This window comes from Lycium ferocissimum, chromosome 5 (assembly GCF_029784015.1).
Source record: "Lycium ferocissimum isolate CSIRO_LF1 chromosome 5, AGI_CSIRO_Lferr_CH_V1, whole genome shotgun sequence".
NCBI classification, from domain to species: Eukaryota; Viridiplantae; Streptophyta; class Magnoliopsida; order Solanales; family Solanaceae; genus Lycium; species Lycium ferocissimum.
In genome coordinates, this window is record NC_081346.1 from 51,546,665 (window position 1) to 51,562,495 (window position 15,831).

Consider the following 15,831-nt stretch of genomic DNA (forward strand, 5'->3'; position numbering starts at 1 on the left):
GGTGAAAATGTTGATTTTACATCTGTTGTTAATGGTGCTAATGAGTGTGATTCCTTGTTTAAGATGCTAATTATGTTCGTTTCTTGATTTTTGAGCTGTAATTTTAATATTTGCAAATAAAAAAAAGCCTATTAAGTTGACCCGAATAAACTTAAAAGAGATGGACACGACCCAAATACACGTTCCTAACAAGATATACATTGAAGAAAATTATGGTACCCGCCACCTTCAAATCCTAAATCCGCCTCTGCATTGTGTCATCATTAACCAATAGTAAGCAACTACAATATTATCTCTAGCTCTAAAGGAACCAGCACAAACAATTCGTGCGGAATAACTATTTGTAAAAGTTCACTGCCCCAACAACATTTATAATAATCTTAGTCATAAGACACATTTAGAAACTTGAAAAAATGGAAACTAAAACAGTAACCTCCATCGTAGCACATACGTAGGGTCAATTAACACTACACCAATCCTATAATTTTTTCCCAATTATTAGCTCGTGATTACACCATTATTGACCCTCTAGTTCTTGTCTCCTAAATCCTTATAGACCAAACACCAACAGAGGCAAAAGTCAATTTGAACAAAGATTTAACTCCACCAAACAATATTAATATCATTGACGTCAAGTGTTATATTCAAATGTTCGAGAACTGGAGCTCTTTCTCTTACCTGAAGCACAAAGATCGGTTCTTGTCGATGCCGTAATCCTCGTCCCAGCCACTCCTTGTTTGAAATCTTAATGTTATCCTTTAACATATCAAATCCTACCCACTTAAAATTCATAGTTATACATGGGCCATGTAACATAGGGTATTAAATGAGCTATGGACTTGACCCATTAACTACCAACTAAGTAATTGCCCAAAATAACTTTTTTACTCTACTATTATGTATAAGGTAACAATTGACCCACTTAGTCAATTGCATTATTCACCAACTTATACCTTGTATGTCTGCAAATAAAATTCCTACGAATAAAATATCCACACCCAATAAATAAATCTATTCCAAAATTGCCTCAATTAAAAACTGTGTCATCCATCCCCACAAGTCAAACACGCTTTAACGAGGCGAGGGGGAGAGTCAACAGGGGTAAAAGGGTCAAAAATTTTTATTTATTTTTTTTAAAATGGGGGTGGGTGGGGCGGGAGAGGGGGGGGGGTTGCCTGCTGGGGGTAGGGTGCGGCGTGGGGGGAGTGATGCATGAGTTGCGGGAGTGGTTGGGGTGTGGGGTGGTGCATGGTTGCGGAAGTGGTTGGGGTTTGGTTGTTGGGGGTTGGGGTTGCAGGGTGGGTGGTGCAAAAAATAAAAAATAAAAATTCAAAACTTTTTTTTTCAAAACAAAATTATTTTTTTCTTTGGGAAGAGGGTGGGGAGGGGGGGGGCAGGGTGTGGGGTGGGAGTGGGCGTGGGGGTGGGGGTGGGTGGGGTGGGGTGGTGAGCGTGGTTGGGGGTGGGTTGGGTGGTTGGTGGAATGCATTTGTGGACTTGTTTTCCCTATTTTTATTAGGAAAGTCATTTTCCCCATTTTTGAGGAACTTGTTTTCCTAAAGAAAATATTTTTCAAAATATTTGATCAAATGAACATGAGAAAATTGAAAAATATTTTCCGGAAAATGTTTTCCTCTATACGGAACACACCCTTGAGCAACCATCTTCTACTAAAAGTGTGAAGAAACCATCTCCTACAAAAAGTGTGGAGTAAAGTTGACATTTTGATATCTTGACACTGTTATCTAACCTCAAGTACTTTTTCAGCCATCATTCCCACTTTTTAAATCAAGCTGATAACAATTCATTGCAATTTTCACTTGTATAGAACACATACCTTCTCAATGAATCCTCACTAATTATCGTACAAAAATATTTAAGAATCCAAGATTGTTTAACCCAAATTTAAGTATCAATTGAATTTATAAGTGAGGTATAGGATATGTGGATAAACTTTAATCTATTTTGAGTTGATAGGGAATACGTATGGATTCGTATGCTATAATATGCGCATGTGGGTATATGTGTTAATGCCTTTAAATAGTATGTTGATATTGGAGATTAAGTTAATTGTATTGAATGGATAAACAAAGCCAAAAACACCCTTTGATTCGGACTAAAACGAGGGGGAGAGAGAGAGAGAGAGAGGTTCAATGTATATTTTCTATTACAATGTTCTAGATCTCAAAAAGCCAACCCCTAAAAGTAGAGAAATGTCCTATATTTATAGTTTTGCCTTATGGGCCTTACATACAATACAAAGCCTTTTAGAATAAAAAAACCCTAAAAGGATAAGGTAGGACCGTACGGTCTGACACCCGTACGGTTGTCGATGTAAAATGACGAACGGTGACGACGCGTGACGGCCAGAATCGGTTAACCGGACCAACGGCCACGTTCAGTTCGAACATGAAGAAACCGGACTAACGGCCACGAGAACTTGACTTGGAGAAACCGGACTAACGGCAACGCTGAGTTTGGTCCGGAGACACCGGACCAACAGATTTACTTCTCTTTTCTCGAATCAGCCACATCTGGTGCAATTCCCCCGGTCTGAAGAAAAGACCGATCATGCTCGTGCTCATTTGGTCCTACCCTCAGCCCCCGGGCTCACCGGTCTTGCATATATCCAGTTTTTACTGTATACAAAGATAAAAATAAGAAGAGAAGAATTTTTTTTTTTTTTTTTTTATCCAAGAAAAAAATGAGAAGAGTTGCCCTTCCAAAAAAATAGAAACTGAAACAAAGAAAGCGTTGGTTGTCTCAACACACGGACGCTTCGGAGAAAATTTCAAGTGGAACTATAGGATTCTAATTGTAGAACTACTCTGTGAAGTATCTCGAGATTTTTCTGGAAGCAGATTACTCCTATATTGCGTATATTAGGGATTTTATAATGAATAATATACTATGGAGCATGAAATAAGGAAGAAAATATTTACTTTCCTAGTAAATAATCGGTTACAGTTGAATTTGCTATATAATGCCTATCTTTTTTGGCTTTCATTGCTAAATCTAATTCTTGGCTAACAATATGCCGATAATACTTAGGAGTATATAGGTGTCAACATCCCCAGATATAAATGATACAATCAGTTGTACTAATTGCTTCTATATTATCAATTTCTGGACTTGAGCGTGTGTGGCCGAAGTGCACATATATTTAATTCTGGGATCATCATTTAAACCATAATCGTAGTGATTAAAAATTATAAGTCTATCCACTTTGAAATTGTTTTAGATATGCGATAACTAAAGTTAAGCTGACAAACCTAACTTCAGATAAAATGTTCGAAGTTACATATGGTTGAAGGTAAGACACATATTGTTGAAGTTCAATCATTTTTTTCTGAACTTTGTGCACATATGACTGAAGTTTAGCAATTTTTGTCTGAATTCACCCATATGTGGCTGAATACAATCATTTTTATTTCGAATTTCAGCACATTTGGTCAAGTTACCATTTTTGCTTGAACTTTAGCCATATAAAACTTCAGACACCGCATGTGGTATTTTTGCCTGAACTTCAGGCAGAAATTTTTGTACTTCAGCCATGTGAGACTTCAAATACTGCATGTCTGAAGTAGATCCTAAATGTTTAGACGTTCAAAAAATTGTAAAATTTGGTACTAGTTAAATAATGATGTCCAAATAGGGTACCCCATAAATATTTTATGCGTATGTGGCACATTTTTATTTTTTGTGAATAGGCTAGCGACTTTTTAGATCGATATTGAAAGTTTAGCCAGTGTTCAAAATTTAATTAAAAAATAGTCAATTTTTGAAGTAAAAATAAAATTTAGACAACAATACTCCTAGATCCCTCACAGTGTCTGACTCCTTAGTCATCAATGGAGAATGCCATTCAAATAAAAGAGAGGGATCAAACAGGGTGACCCCATGAAACCCTATCTCTTTGGCATAACAATGGAATACATGCAAAGAGAGCTGAATCTTCTGGTCACCAACCAGCTTTTTAAATTCCATCCATATGTAAAAAATTAGGTGTTATCCATATATGCTTTATCCTAAAACCATATGCATTAGGGCGTGAAAAACTATGTTCTATAGGAATAGGAGTTGTGAGATCTCTAGAAAATGCATCAAGGCATGAAAGTTTTGTTAAATCCAATGCTTGTTTCATTTCATTGTTACCAAATTTTGACGATTATACACTGTTATACATTATTTATACATGATTATGCATAGCAGTTACTTCATCTATACATTGTATGTAATGTATAACATCGTATATAATGCTAGAGATGAGTTTAGATTTTTTGCATTCAAGTGATGTATATTCACTGTATACATAATGTATATCCAGCAGATATAGTACTCCCTTCGGTCTAAAATAATTGAGGTTTTAAGCTTGGACACATGGATTAAGGAATTCACTAACTCCTAAGATTAGGAGGGGTTTTGACTTATATACCCTTAATTATGATTTTCTTATCTCTTTATGTTGACATAATTATTATGGGGATACGAGAATGTGTCAAGGTCAAACTTGGAAAAGAAATCTAAATACTTTCTTGATTTCGTGAAACATCAATTACTCTAGACCAACTTTAAGTGGCTAAAAACTCAATTATTTTGGACTGGAGGGAGTATGTATAATCAATACATATTTATGTATAACAGTGTATATGGGGTGTTAAATAGAGTAAAGAACAAAAAAATGTATTTAAAGTACATGGAGAATATGTGTACAATCTTGGAAAATGTAAAAATAAAATTATGGAAAGTTCAAAGGGCACATTGAAAGAAACAACACTAATTTTCAGCAATTTGACTATTCCAAATGTAAAATTTATTGGGCCATGCTAGTTGTAAACTGCATTTGTTTGACATGTACAGTTGCGTTCCGATCTGGGCCGAAACAAGAACCACATCAAATTTGCATGTCGTTCATGTAAGGTCTTGGCTCATTTATTTAACTACATAATAAGTGTGGGTTTTTGGTCGTGCAGGGGTAGTTTCGGAATACCAAATTTATATAGTGGTAAATTCATAATTATCTTTCTTCCATCCCATAGAGACACGTGTACTATTTGTTTAGTACTAATGACACACGTGTCTTGCTTCTTTTAATTCCTACCTTCTTCAGTTCTCTCATTCACAGTCTCGCTCTCTATCTCTCTTTCCAGATGGCAAATTTTCTGGGTTTACATTGGGTTCATTGTTATTTTCTTATTCTGCTTGTAAATTCTTGTCAAATTGCTTCTTTGTTTTGTAGCTTCCTGGAACTTCGAAGGCAAAAATGATTACGACACAACATAGATACGGTAAGCTAGATGGAAAATTTTGTCATTTATGTTTTGTATTTGGGGTTTTGCTTCTTCTTCCTCTTTCTTTTTTTGATGGAATTCACTGATGTCTTTTCATATGTTGTTTTATTAATAAATTTTCACGGCACATGTGTTTGAAAGTGAAATTTTTGGATTTGATCAGGCCTAATTTTCGCTGGGTTGCTCTATGTTGTTGCATGTGGTGGCTATGAATTGAGATAAATGGAGGGACTTAATTTACCGCAGTTGAAATAGCATATGTTTCTCGTGTTTCAAAATAAAATTTACATCATCATCTTTTCCGCAAATTTTTGGCTTGGGTGACAATACATCTTCAGCTTTTCTGCAATTGAAATGCATATCAATAAATATTGATGATTCGTCAAACTTGGCTAACATGCAGAAAAAATATGCTTGAAATTGGTTTGGTTCTCTACGCTACAGTGGGATTAGTGATAACCTTGCTCAACTTCGAACACTTGAAAACCCATCATCGTTTCTTGACTTCTTCCATGGGTAAGTATGATATATGCTTTATCTCTAGAGTGTTTTTGTCACGCCCTAACCTGGACACCTGACGTAACACGCATCCAAGTGCGATCTTGATCGCATGCGACCGAGCCGAACCAACTAACGGCCATTGGTCGAATCAACATGTGATACCAAAACATAACTAATTTATAAAATAAAACTAACATATGCTGATTAACTAAAAGTCTGACTGAAATATCATAATGCGAAAATACTTAGACAATCTGAACATATCTGAAGGTAGCCAACATGGCTAAACCAAAACAACTGAACGACTGAGTATAATTGTCTACAAGGCTAACATAACAAATATCTGACTATCTGGACTGTGTCTATGAAGCCTCTAATGAATACAAAAAGTTAACTGTCTAGAAATCTGTAAGAACTGCATGACTGATATCGCCCCAAAGGAAACTGGGGCTCACCACAGTAGTTGATACGAACACTCCTAAGTAGCTGGATCGTCAACCTGTATGTCGTTACCTGCATCGCGAGATGCAGGCCCCCAAACAATAAAAAGGGACACAAGCACATTTGAATTGTACTGGTATGTAAAGCAACCGAAGCAATAAAATACCGGAATCGAAATCGAAACCGAACTAAACAGAAAGCAAGAAGCTAAAGTACTCCTCGTTTCGGATGAAGAATCACCCGTAAACCGCAAATATAATCGTGGCCTAGGGCCCAAATAATGTGCACAAAAACGCGTGGCCTCGTGCCCAAGCAATACGTATGCATAACCGTGGCCTAGTGGCCCAAAAATACGATACTGTGTGTTCAACATTAACAATTTACAAGACCGAGACCGGCTATAGCCGATAGCATGAGAATCGTTTCGATTATGGGACTCATGCAAACAATCGGTTATACACCGACCGAGACTCATGTGATAACAATGCATAAGTCTATAAAGATTACGTGTTGAGTTCATGATGTTCAAAGTGACAACCATGAACGAATTCTCAGAATCGCAACCCTAGAAGATAACGCTCTATATCATATCATGAAACTAGGGCCAAACTATATTCTGAGTCAAATTACTGATAAGTATGAAGAATGAGGCGTAGGGAGAATCATGAATATTCCCTAACGTAGATAGTTAGCCTCACATACCTTAATTCCAGCCTTTGAGCGTAATACAATGTTCGTCAACCCTTTCAACTTTGATCTATACCAATACAAGTCAAAGGGATTCTATATTAGCAATAATATCCATGCTTTGGTCATCTAAGCATTTTATCAAACACTTGGTGGGCATAAAGCTCCACAATCTCCATTAATGGTGTTTCTTCACCCAATTCCCATTCTATTACTTCTAGGTGATTCTACAATCTCAATTTGATGAAAGTAACATCATTCTTCATCAGCCATATGACTACAACAATCCTAAGTCAATAATCCAAAAGCCTAGCATAGTTTATATGATACTCTTTATCAAACCCATTTACGATTCTCCCAAGAACTCATCAATTCACAACTATAAGTGAGTAGAGAGTAGAAGTATTACCTTTTGAAGTTCAATCCTCTTGAATTCGGATTCTAGGGTTCCTTTTTCCAAGACGAAGATTCAATCGATAATCTATGGAATAGATTAGGATTCCAGCGTTAATCTTTGTTAGATTGATGTAATAATCAATGGGGTTTGAGTAAGAACTCACCTTGTATGCTTTGTGGAAGCCCTAGAGTGTTTTCTCTCCAAAAAGACGGTTTAGGAAGAAGTGGGAAAAGTTTTTCAGAGTTGGATACATATAAAATTCGAAAAAGGACGTTTCAGGCATAATTTGGCCTGGTGCGTCGCCCTGGGCATCACCCAAGGCGGGGCACTAGGCCTATATTACAGGCCCTGATAAAAAAATATGATTTCTGCAAATTTGGCTTGGGGCGACGCCAGGGCGGCACCCTAGGCCATTTTGACAGCGTTCGGTAGAATGGGCATAACTCCTAGCACAAAACTTTGTTTTGGCTCCATAATATACCGTTGGAAATATATTTCAATGGGCTACAACTTTAATTTTTACGTGTTCTCAAATTCCCAACAGATTTGCACGAAATTGGGCTAGAAGGCAGACGTATCAAAAACTTAGCCGATTCTATCGAATCTAAGCACCCCTCTATTAACCATTTTGAGATGATCATATCTCCTTGATCCGGACCCCGATTGGCCTGATCCGTATATGCTTGGAAAGGTATTTCTACGTACTACAACTTTCACTAAGGGTACTTACCCAAATTCTCAACTAATCAAGGTGTTATGGTTTCCCAAAGTAGGCCCTTCGGCCACTTTCGCAAAACGTTCAAACCTTCAAATTTCCTCTGAAACTCTAATGATACGACTCTAGCCTTTATTTTAAGATATGGGGTGTTACAGTTTTCTTCTCTAAGTCTCTCTAAATAATATATTATACTCCAGTATACTTTAAAATTTGACCCACAATTTGTCTATTGTTCATTAATTAATTGTTGTTTCATTCAATATGTTTTAATCATCAAAGAAAATCCCAATTTGCATAATGGGTTTTTGATTTATGATAATAAATTTGATAATCATGCTTTTTTAGCTAATGGGTGTTTTCTCATATCTACTCTTGAGTCTTCATTTATAATCGTATTCTACTAGAGAACAATAATATGATTTCTCTTTCTGTGATCCCATGGAAAGATTGACCCTCCACACTTATATGAAATGTATCTAAAAGCGACATAGATGGATGCACCTTTTTCAAGTTGTGACATGCTACAGATGTTTCGCTAGAAAGTACAATACACATGCAATTCTATCATAAACCTCAAATATAAATGAATTAATGTTACCTACAGTAGACACTTTTAGTTTTTTCTTGAGTAGTGTCAAGTTTGAAAGTTAAATTGCCCATACATCTTCACTAGAATCTTAAATTCTAAGACCTATGTCACTTGTCTTTAAAGTCATTGGTTTCTAGATTATCTTTTAGAGGTATGGTTTAAACAAAAGTATGATCGTTTATTTCTTATGGTTTAGGAAATTTATTTCGATGCTCTAACTTGAGGCAACAAAGAGTACTTCTCCAACTGTTTTAGCAAGCACCTGGAAGCACAACATGCCAATTCATATGAAAAAATAACCAACTGAAGATTTCAGAATGTGATTCTGAATTGAAAATTTTGCGTTTATTTATTACACATACTCATAAGAGAAAGCTATTCAGGCGTAGCAGCAGTATATACACTAATCTAACTTCATCAAATGCACTAGATAGCTAAAACCATATATTAATTCCCAAATTATTTTTTATTATGTAAGACCAATTAAAACTCGAAGAAAATTCAACAGGGACAACTTAGATGATACTCATCTAGAATTAGATTTATAGCACCTTACACAGCAGGATAATGCAATCGATAAATGTACAAAGCATAAAGAATCAAACATGACTATTGAACAATCATCTGATGAACCAAGTTGATATAATGCACTAAATTGTTATATGGAATGATTACTTACATTGAATAGGTTGTGATGCTTATAGAACAGAGTATGTAGACACAGGGATAGCAGGGTACTACATCCATGTAGTCTTTGTCGATGCTGTAGAAAATTAGCTATTATAGATTGTGAATTAAGTGCATACAGGTCAAGTTGAACAAATGATCTTAGCCTGCTTGAAGAAATAGGGACCTATGATGGATGTAAGTTCAAATTATGTGATGATATTGAACTGTTTTCTCACTGCTATTTGATACATTTCGGTTATTAACATTAGTGAACTAGGTGAAAGTGTGAAAAGAGAGAGATTTGAACTGCGCTTCCCCCTTATTGTTAGTCCTTCATGTTGGCGTATTTGTATAGCTTCCTGGTAGATGCTTCACATTCTTAGTATTGACAAATTTAAAATATTTATCGTTCACACTTTAGAGAGCATTCTATCTAAAGGTTTTTAGCTTGATTACTTCCAATCATTGCAGAAATCTACTGCGGGTGAGTCTATTCTTGAGTTCTATGCATTTACTTTGTATTATGCTGTTAGTTACTTTGATCTTACTATTAGCTACGTTGATCGATATCTCTCTTGTGATGTGATGATATGATGGACAGGCAACTATTGTAATTGCTAGGAGTAGTTTTACATGATAAAATCATTGTAAGAGATTGATTCTGACTGTTGCCAGAAAAAATATAGCTTGTCGAATTTGGTTCTTTCTCAATTACCTGATTTTAAGGCTTCACTCCGGGTCACCAATAATAAGTCCACTGCTCTTGTGTATAATTCTTTTGATAATTATCCAGGCCATTGATCTAGTCTATTTTACGAGTACAAATTATTGAGTGAGAGGAGGAGCTCCCATTTTGATCAAGGATACATAATGGTCTGGGAACAATAAGCACAAAAATCATATGGAAAACATGGCCCCGTTGAATATAAGACTGACTTATCCTATCTGGTTTAATCTTTATCGGTCATGTGATTTGTCTTAGTCAGTATATTTTTCTTGAAGTAGGGACCAATCTCAAACAATGCTTTAACATGCATGAGTTGCTTTCTCCTATGCTGCACCTTGAGGATTGAATTACTTTTGGTTGACTGGGAAGATACTTTGAGGTCCATGATTTTTGCTTGGTTTTCACAGGAATTCTAGGTGAGGCAGTACTTGGCAATATAATCTGCATAATGGGCCTATTATTGGGGAAAAAAGAAGAACAAAGGTTTATTTACGTATAATTTCTTCTGTCAACTCCATTATATAATCAACTTGGGATTTGGTGTGGCTATTTTTCTAAGTAGGTGACTACTTGCTCTGAGTTTGTGCTGTTTTCTAGATGATTATTTTAAGTGTGTCTCATGGAGTGTCCCTTGCCATGTTTTGCATTAGGGAGCCAATCAGGATCCATAGAATTGGTAGTGCTTGTAAGCCGCATTTCTCTTTGATCAAATCTGATTTGCACTTTTTGAATTTACTAAATTTCCTATCAGTGTTGCAACTACTTAATGAGGATTTTGAATGCACGTCTACCCAACTAAGTTCTAGTTGATGGTGTTTGTCGGAGAAGAGACAAATATTATTCAAAACATTTTCTGTAGTGGAAGGGAAATGACGACTTTGTCTTACTGTAGTTGCCACAGTTGTTGCTGCTCTATGCTTATAGTTAATCTGATTTTGTATGAGTGATGATCTAACAAGCGTGCTATATTTCAGCTTCACACTTCCTGTACAAATTTTTCATGTCACTTAGAATGTATTTGTATCTTTTTTGGGTTGAATGTAGCTATCAAGACTTGGAAAGAAATTGATGAGTACGTACTGGTATCACAGGCACATGAGGAAATGACGGCAGGAAATCAACCTCATAGCTTGAGGAGAGAACTTTATAAGCCAAATGAATTTAATTGATGTTAAGGTATTATGCTGTCCCATTTTCGAGCTCAAAATTTAGTGATTTCTACTGTTGAAGTAATGTGTTACCTCTGAGGTGGCATACATTTTAGTAAAAAACTTTCCAGTGGCTGGTTTGCTTCAAAATAGCATATGGTGAAAACAAGCACGACCTTTTAATTACTTCATAGGAGTGAAAAGTGATTGTGACTCATTTAGCTAACATAAAAAATCGGTTCCGAAAAATTTTGGCTGTTATAGAGAAGTATTGCTATACACGAATGCCGTTGTAGAGAGGTCTGACTGTACTTTTATTTATCATAATTTGAAGATGCCGCTTATGGAAATTTTTACAATGAAACATTCAATCTTTAACGTTTAAGCATAACATATACTCCCTTCGTTTCAATTTATATGAACCCATTTGACTGGGCACAACATTTAAGAAAGAGGGAAGACTTTTGAAACTTGTGGTTCAAAATAAGCCTTGAAAATTTGTGTGGCGTAAATCATTCATAAAGTGAATTTGTTTCCAAATTGGAAGAATGTCATTCATTTTAGCGATTTATTAAAGAGGAAATAGGTTCAAACAAATTGAAACAGAGGGAGTATGATAAAAGCTTAGTGAGTAAGGAAATTTTTAATAAATCAGATAGTAAGAGCATATCTTATAACATCACGATAAGGCATTACAACTAATATAGTTATTCAATATCAAATTCAGTTGCTACATTTGACTTAAAAAAGTATGCAACTATCAATCCAGTTGCAGTACTGTATTTTCTTCATTTTAGGGAAATAAATTAAATTGAATGATAGGACTATTCTGAAGGATACTTGTGAGCTGATTGTGCTGTCTTGCACAGGCCTATCTTCAGCTGAAACAAGGAGAGGATTGGAGCAAATTGCAGCGTTTTCTTATGTAAATTAATTTTCATGACAACGATTTTGGTGTCCTTCTCCTAATCAAGAACGTCTTGACATACGTGGGTTAAAACAAAAACAAAAAAAAAACAAAAAAACAAAAAAAAAACAAAAAAACAAAAAAACAAAAAAAAGGAACATCAGGCACCCGTGTGTAGCACGGGCACTTCCATCTAGTAACTAAAAGAAGGCCCAACAGAGTTTTTTGATATGTTGGCCTTGTCTTCAAACACCGACTGGGAATTCTCATAAAGAAACCATAATGCGATCATGTGGTTATGTGCATTCTTGTTACCTATAAAACTCGTTTATGGACTCATGCGAAATTTTCTTTTATGTCTTTCCTTTCTTATTCTTCAATGTGTATTACTATCTGTAGCAGTATTTATCTTGCTATTAATTTTTTTGCATAATCCTACATTGGTGCATTTTCTTTGAGCCGAGAGTCTATCGAAAACAGTCTCTTTACCCCACAAAGGTAGAGGTAAGGTATGCGTACATCCTCCCTTTCCCAGACCCTACCTGTGGATTACACTGGGTATGTTGTTGTTGCCGTCGTCGTCGTCGTCTTTCAATTGTTGAATTTTGTAGTGACAACTTATATCATAGCCTTGAAATTTACGCAAGTGCGAACGATGGCACGACAAGAAGACGTTCAAGATTGACAAGTTCAGTAGCAAAAAGGTATCGAATTTTAGAAGATGCACACATTGGACTATCTATTCTGGAAGAAGTTGCACAAGCACGTTACAGGAAGATTGAATTTTGTGAGGATTACTAGGCACTAGATCTGATTAAATTGGCTTTAACGTGAAATGCACCATTCAATGTCATCAACTGAAAGACTAGAATTGATTTAATATAATAATAATAATAATAATAATAATAATAATAATAATAATAATAATAATAATAATAATAATAATAATAATAATAATAAAAGATGTATCAATTGGCATCTGGCTCCAACAAGATATACTCGATGTGTTGATTGATTTATCTGAGAATGGGAGAAGGTGCATGCAGGTAAATATTTACCCACTCATCACTTGGTGTTTACGTCAAAACTACCGTGATTTAATCATGCTTATAATGTGATAAGTTGAGATAAATTAAATAATACTATAATTAACCAAGAATGATTAAGTGCATAAAGTGTACGTAACAAACACGTGTCACGTTTTCACATGTGTAATGTAGTCTAATCACGGGTCAACTAGTTTTTTTTTTTGTCATTATAACTTCAAAATTTATTATTATCCTTATTAGGGAGTAGGTCGGCAGTAGCCAAACCCAAAAACCGTAATATTTCTAGTAGTGGCATGGGAAATTGTGATACTTAACTGTTAAAAAAAAAACATTGCATTATGTTAACAATCTCCCGACCTTTTGATTCATTAACTTATAGTAATATTGTTTACCCCTCAAGAAGGTAACAATTGAATTTATACGTTGTTAAAGGATATGTGGTGTAATCTATTTACCAAATAATGCAAGATGTAATGACAATCAAGAATATGTAATGAACAAGAAAAGGAATAGCCTTAATCGTCAATTGATGGACACCGTGAATTGGTCCAGTTCAGAGCAATGGGCTTGATGCCCGAGCCAAATCTTATCAATAACTTAAGAACTTGAGTGGTTACAGAGTAAGAATGTAAGAGTAACGAGAATCAGATGCCCTCATGAGAGGATTCACCTATATATATATATATATATAGTACAAGAGTTAAAGCTCTAAATGGTAACTAAATCTATTAAGGAGATAGTGATCCCGGCGATCTCGGGGGCCTCAACGGTTGATAACGTGATGGCCGGTGCAACGGGCGGCGAGAAATCCGTTGCAGGTCGGATTTCTCGCGTTCGTGTCTACTAGCGTCCCTCCGATTTATGATCCCCCGGGCTTTATTCTATCCGACTGGTTGAACCCGAACCAACGTTACATCTCAAAGCCAACTCTCATAGCTTGCTCTGATCTTTAGTCGATGGACCCAAACATTTTACCCATGTTTATACCGCATACAGATAGTCCCTCCATTTCCCGGTGGAAATCATTGACTCCGGGGAATGGATTTGAACCAGAAACGAAATCAATCCATGGTGGAAACACCGAAGGTCCAGCTCCGCCGCCTGAAAAGACATTCTTCAGTTCTGCACTCTGCACGAGGTTGATTGCTCATTATTACACCACTGTAGCGATCAGCCTTGGAAACCGTTTGACATTAGGACTTCCAACCCTTCAACTTCCAAAATTTTGTGTATAAAAGATAAGCGCTTCATTTATACTTAGCCATGCACTTATTTTCCTTATACAGCAAAAAACCTATAGAAAAACCCTACTCCGAAGCTTTTGAAATTTCTTTCTTCCAAACCCTTTTTAACAATGTCTTCTATTCCTCTGCCAACTCAATCTCCTGCTAATCCCGCATCGCCATCTCCTTCAGCACAGTACCTAATGGTTGCTTCTAGTTCCAAAGAAGAACTCGAGTTTCTTGTTACTGACATCTTTCCTGCCAGCTTCAATTATCAAGTTGATTGTAGGGTTTCCAATCATCTCGAGTCCGTCAAGAACTTTGAATCTTTTGTCGACGCCGCCACTATCCCTAAGGTTTGGGACGGCTGTAATTTGGGTACCGACATTGGCGTCATCCAGGTTAGCAACGAGATGACGATGAATCATCACATTGCAGTTTACTCCCTAGTTTACACATACCTTTTGGCAATCGGTTACTCTTTCCCCGTTCCTCAGGTAATAGAATATTTCTGTCGTCGCTATCGAATTTGTATCGGACAAGTTGCTCCGCAAATTTGGAGATTGATATGATGCATCAATCTTTTGGCGAACATAGCCTGATTTTCTTTTACCCTCGACTATTTGATCCATATCTACGTCCCTCAAGTTATTCGAGGTGGTCTAGTGCATCTGTATCCTCGTGGAAGACGAGGTCTTATTGACCGAGAAGATGACTATGTCAGAAGATGGCTACACCGATTTGTGATGATCTGGATGAATCAACTCCATCGTCCTCTGTCAGAATCCTTTCCTGAAGTGTGGAACTCCACTTCAGTCTAAGTTGAACCGGAGCTTATAATCAGAATTTTTGACTGGGTCGTCGCGTTGCTTGGCGCATCTCGAGACCTGACTCGCTCTTGGAGAAGTGTTTCCTCCGAATGGTGGAGAGGGAAGAATCATGGTAAGTTTCAATCTTCTTTTACATTTTCGCAATTTTCATTCGTTGTGTATCTTATGCCCATATTCTTACTTTCAGGACTTCCAACGAAGAAGCATACCTCGAAGAAAAAAACTGCTTCTAAGGAAGACGTTGTTGAAGATACTGTTCCTTCGAGCAAGAAGTGAAAGCAAAGAGATGCTCTGACCATCCCAGTTTCCTTCACCGGAATTCGCTCTCAGGTCTGATCTCATAACCTATTTTCAGAGGCTAGGAAAGAAGCTTCTCAAGGAACCAAGCTCTCATAGTCATTCTTGATGATGATGAGCCACCAGCTGAAGTCAATGTTGCCGTACAAAATAGTCCCAATGGTAACTCGGCCATGCCATCTTCTGAGTCGCCTATGGAGAATACGTTACCTTTGGGTGTAAAAGCTTCTCCCGGGTCTTCGCCTCGTTCTCGTTCCCAACGAGGCATGAATCTCCATGAAGAGATCGAGCGCCTCCGAGAGGAGAATAAATGACTTAAGGCTAATCTCCGAAATTCTAATTTTGGCAAACCCAAAG

The 15,831-nt window shown here is 36.6% G+C and overlaps 1 protein-coding gene and 1 long non-coding RNA gene across 4 annotated transcripts in view; one reads left to right on the forward strand and one right to left on the reverse strand.

The window, feature by feature from the left end:
• The first annotated feature begins 5,094 nt into the window (after window positions 1-5,094).
• Window positions 5,095-12,177, forward strand: LOC132056883 (uncharacterized). 3 transcript variants are annotated; one of them, XR_009414995.1, is made up of 4 exons: window positions 5,095-5,288; window positions 5,695-5,807; window positions 10,087-11,196; window positions 12,038-12,177. It is a non-coding gene; the product is annotated as an uncharacterized LOC132056883 (long non-coding RNA). The 3 variants fall into 3 exon arrangements; XR_009414997.1 differs by having other exon boundaries at window positions 10,296-11,196; XR_009414996.1 differs by having other exon boundaries at window positions 10,299-11,196.
• Window positions 12,178-13,634: 1,457 nt separating this feature from the next.
• The window catches only part of LOC132056884 (transcription factor bHLH61-like), a 9,060-nt gene continuing 6,863 nt past the window's right edge, over window positions 13,635-15,831 (reverse strand). The window contains exon 5 of the transcript XR_009414998.1: window positions 13,635-13,794. The gene's annotated coding sequence lies outside the window, so the exon portion shown is untranslated. The remainder of the gene's footprint in view (window positions 13,795-15,831) is intronic.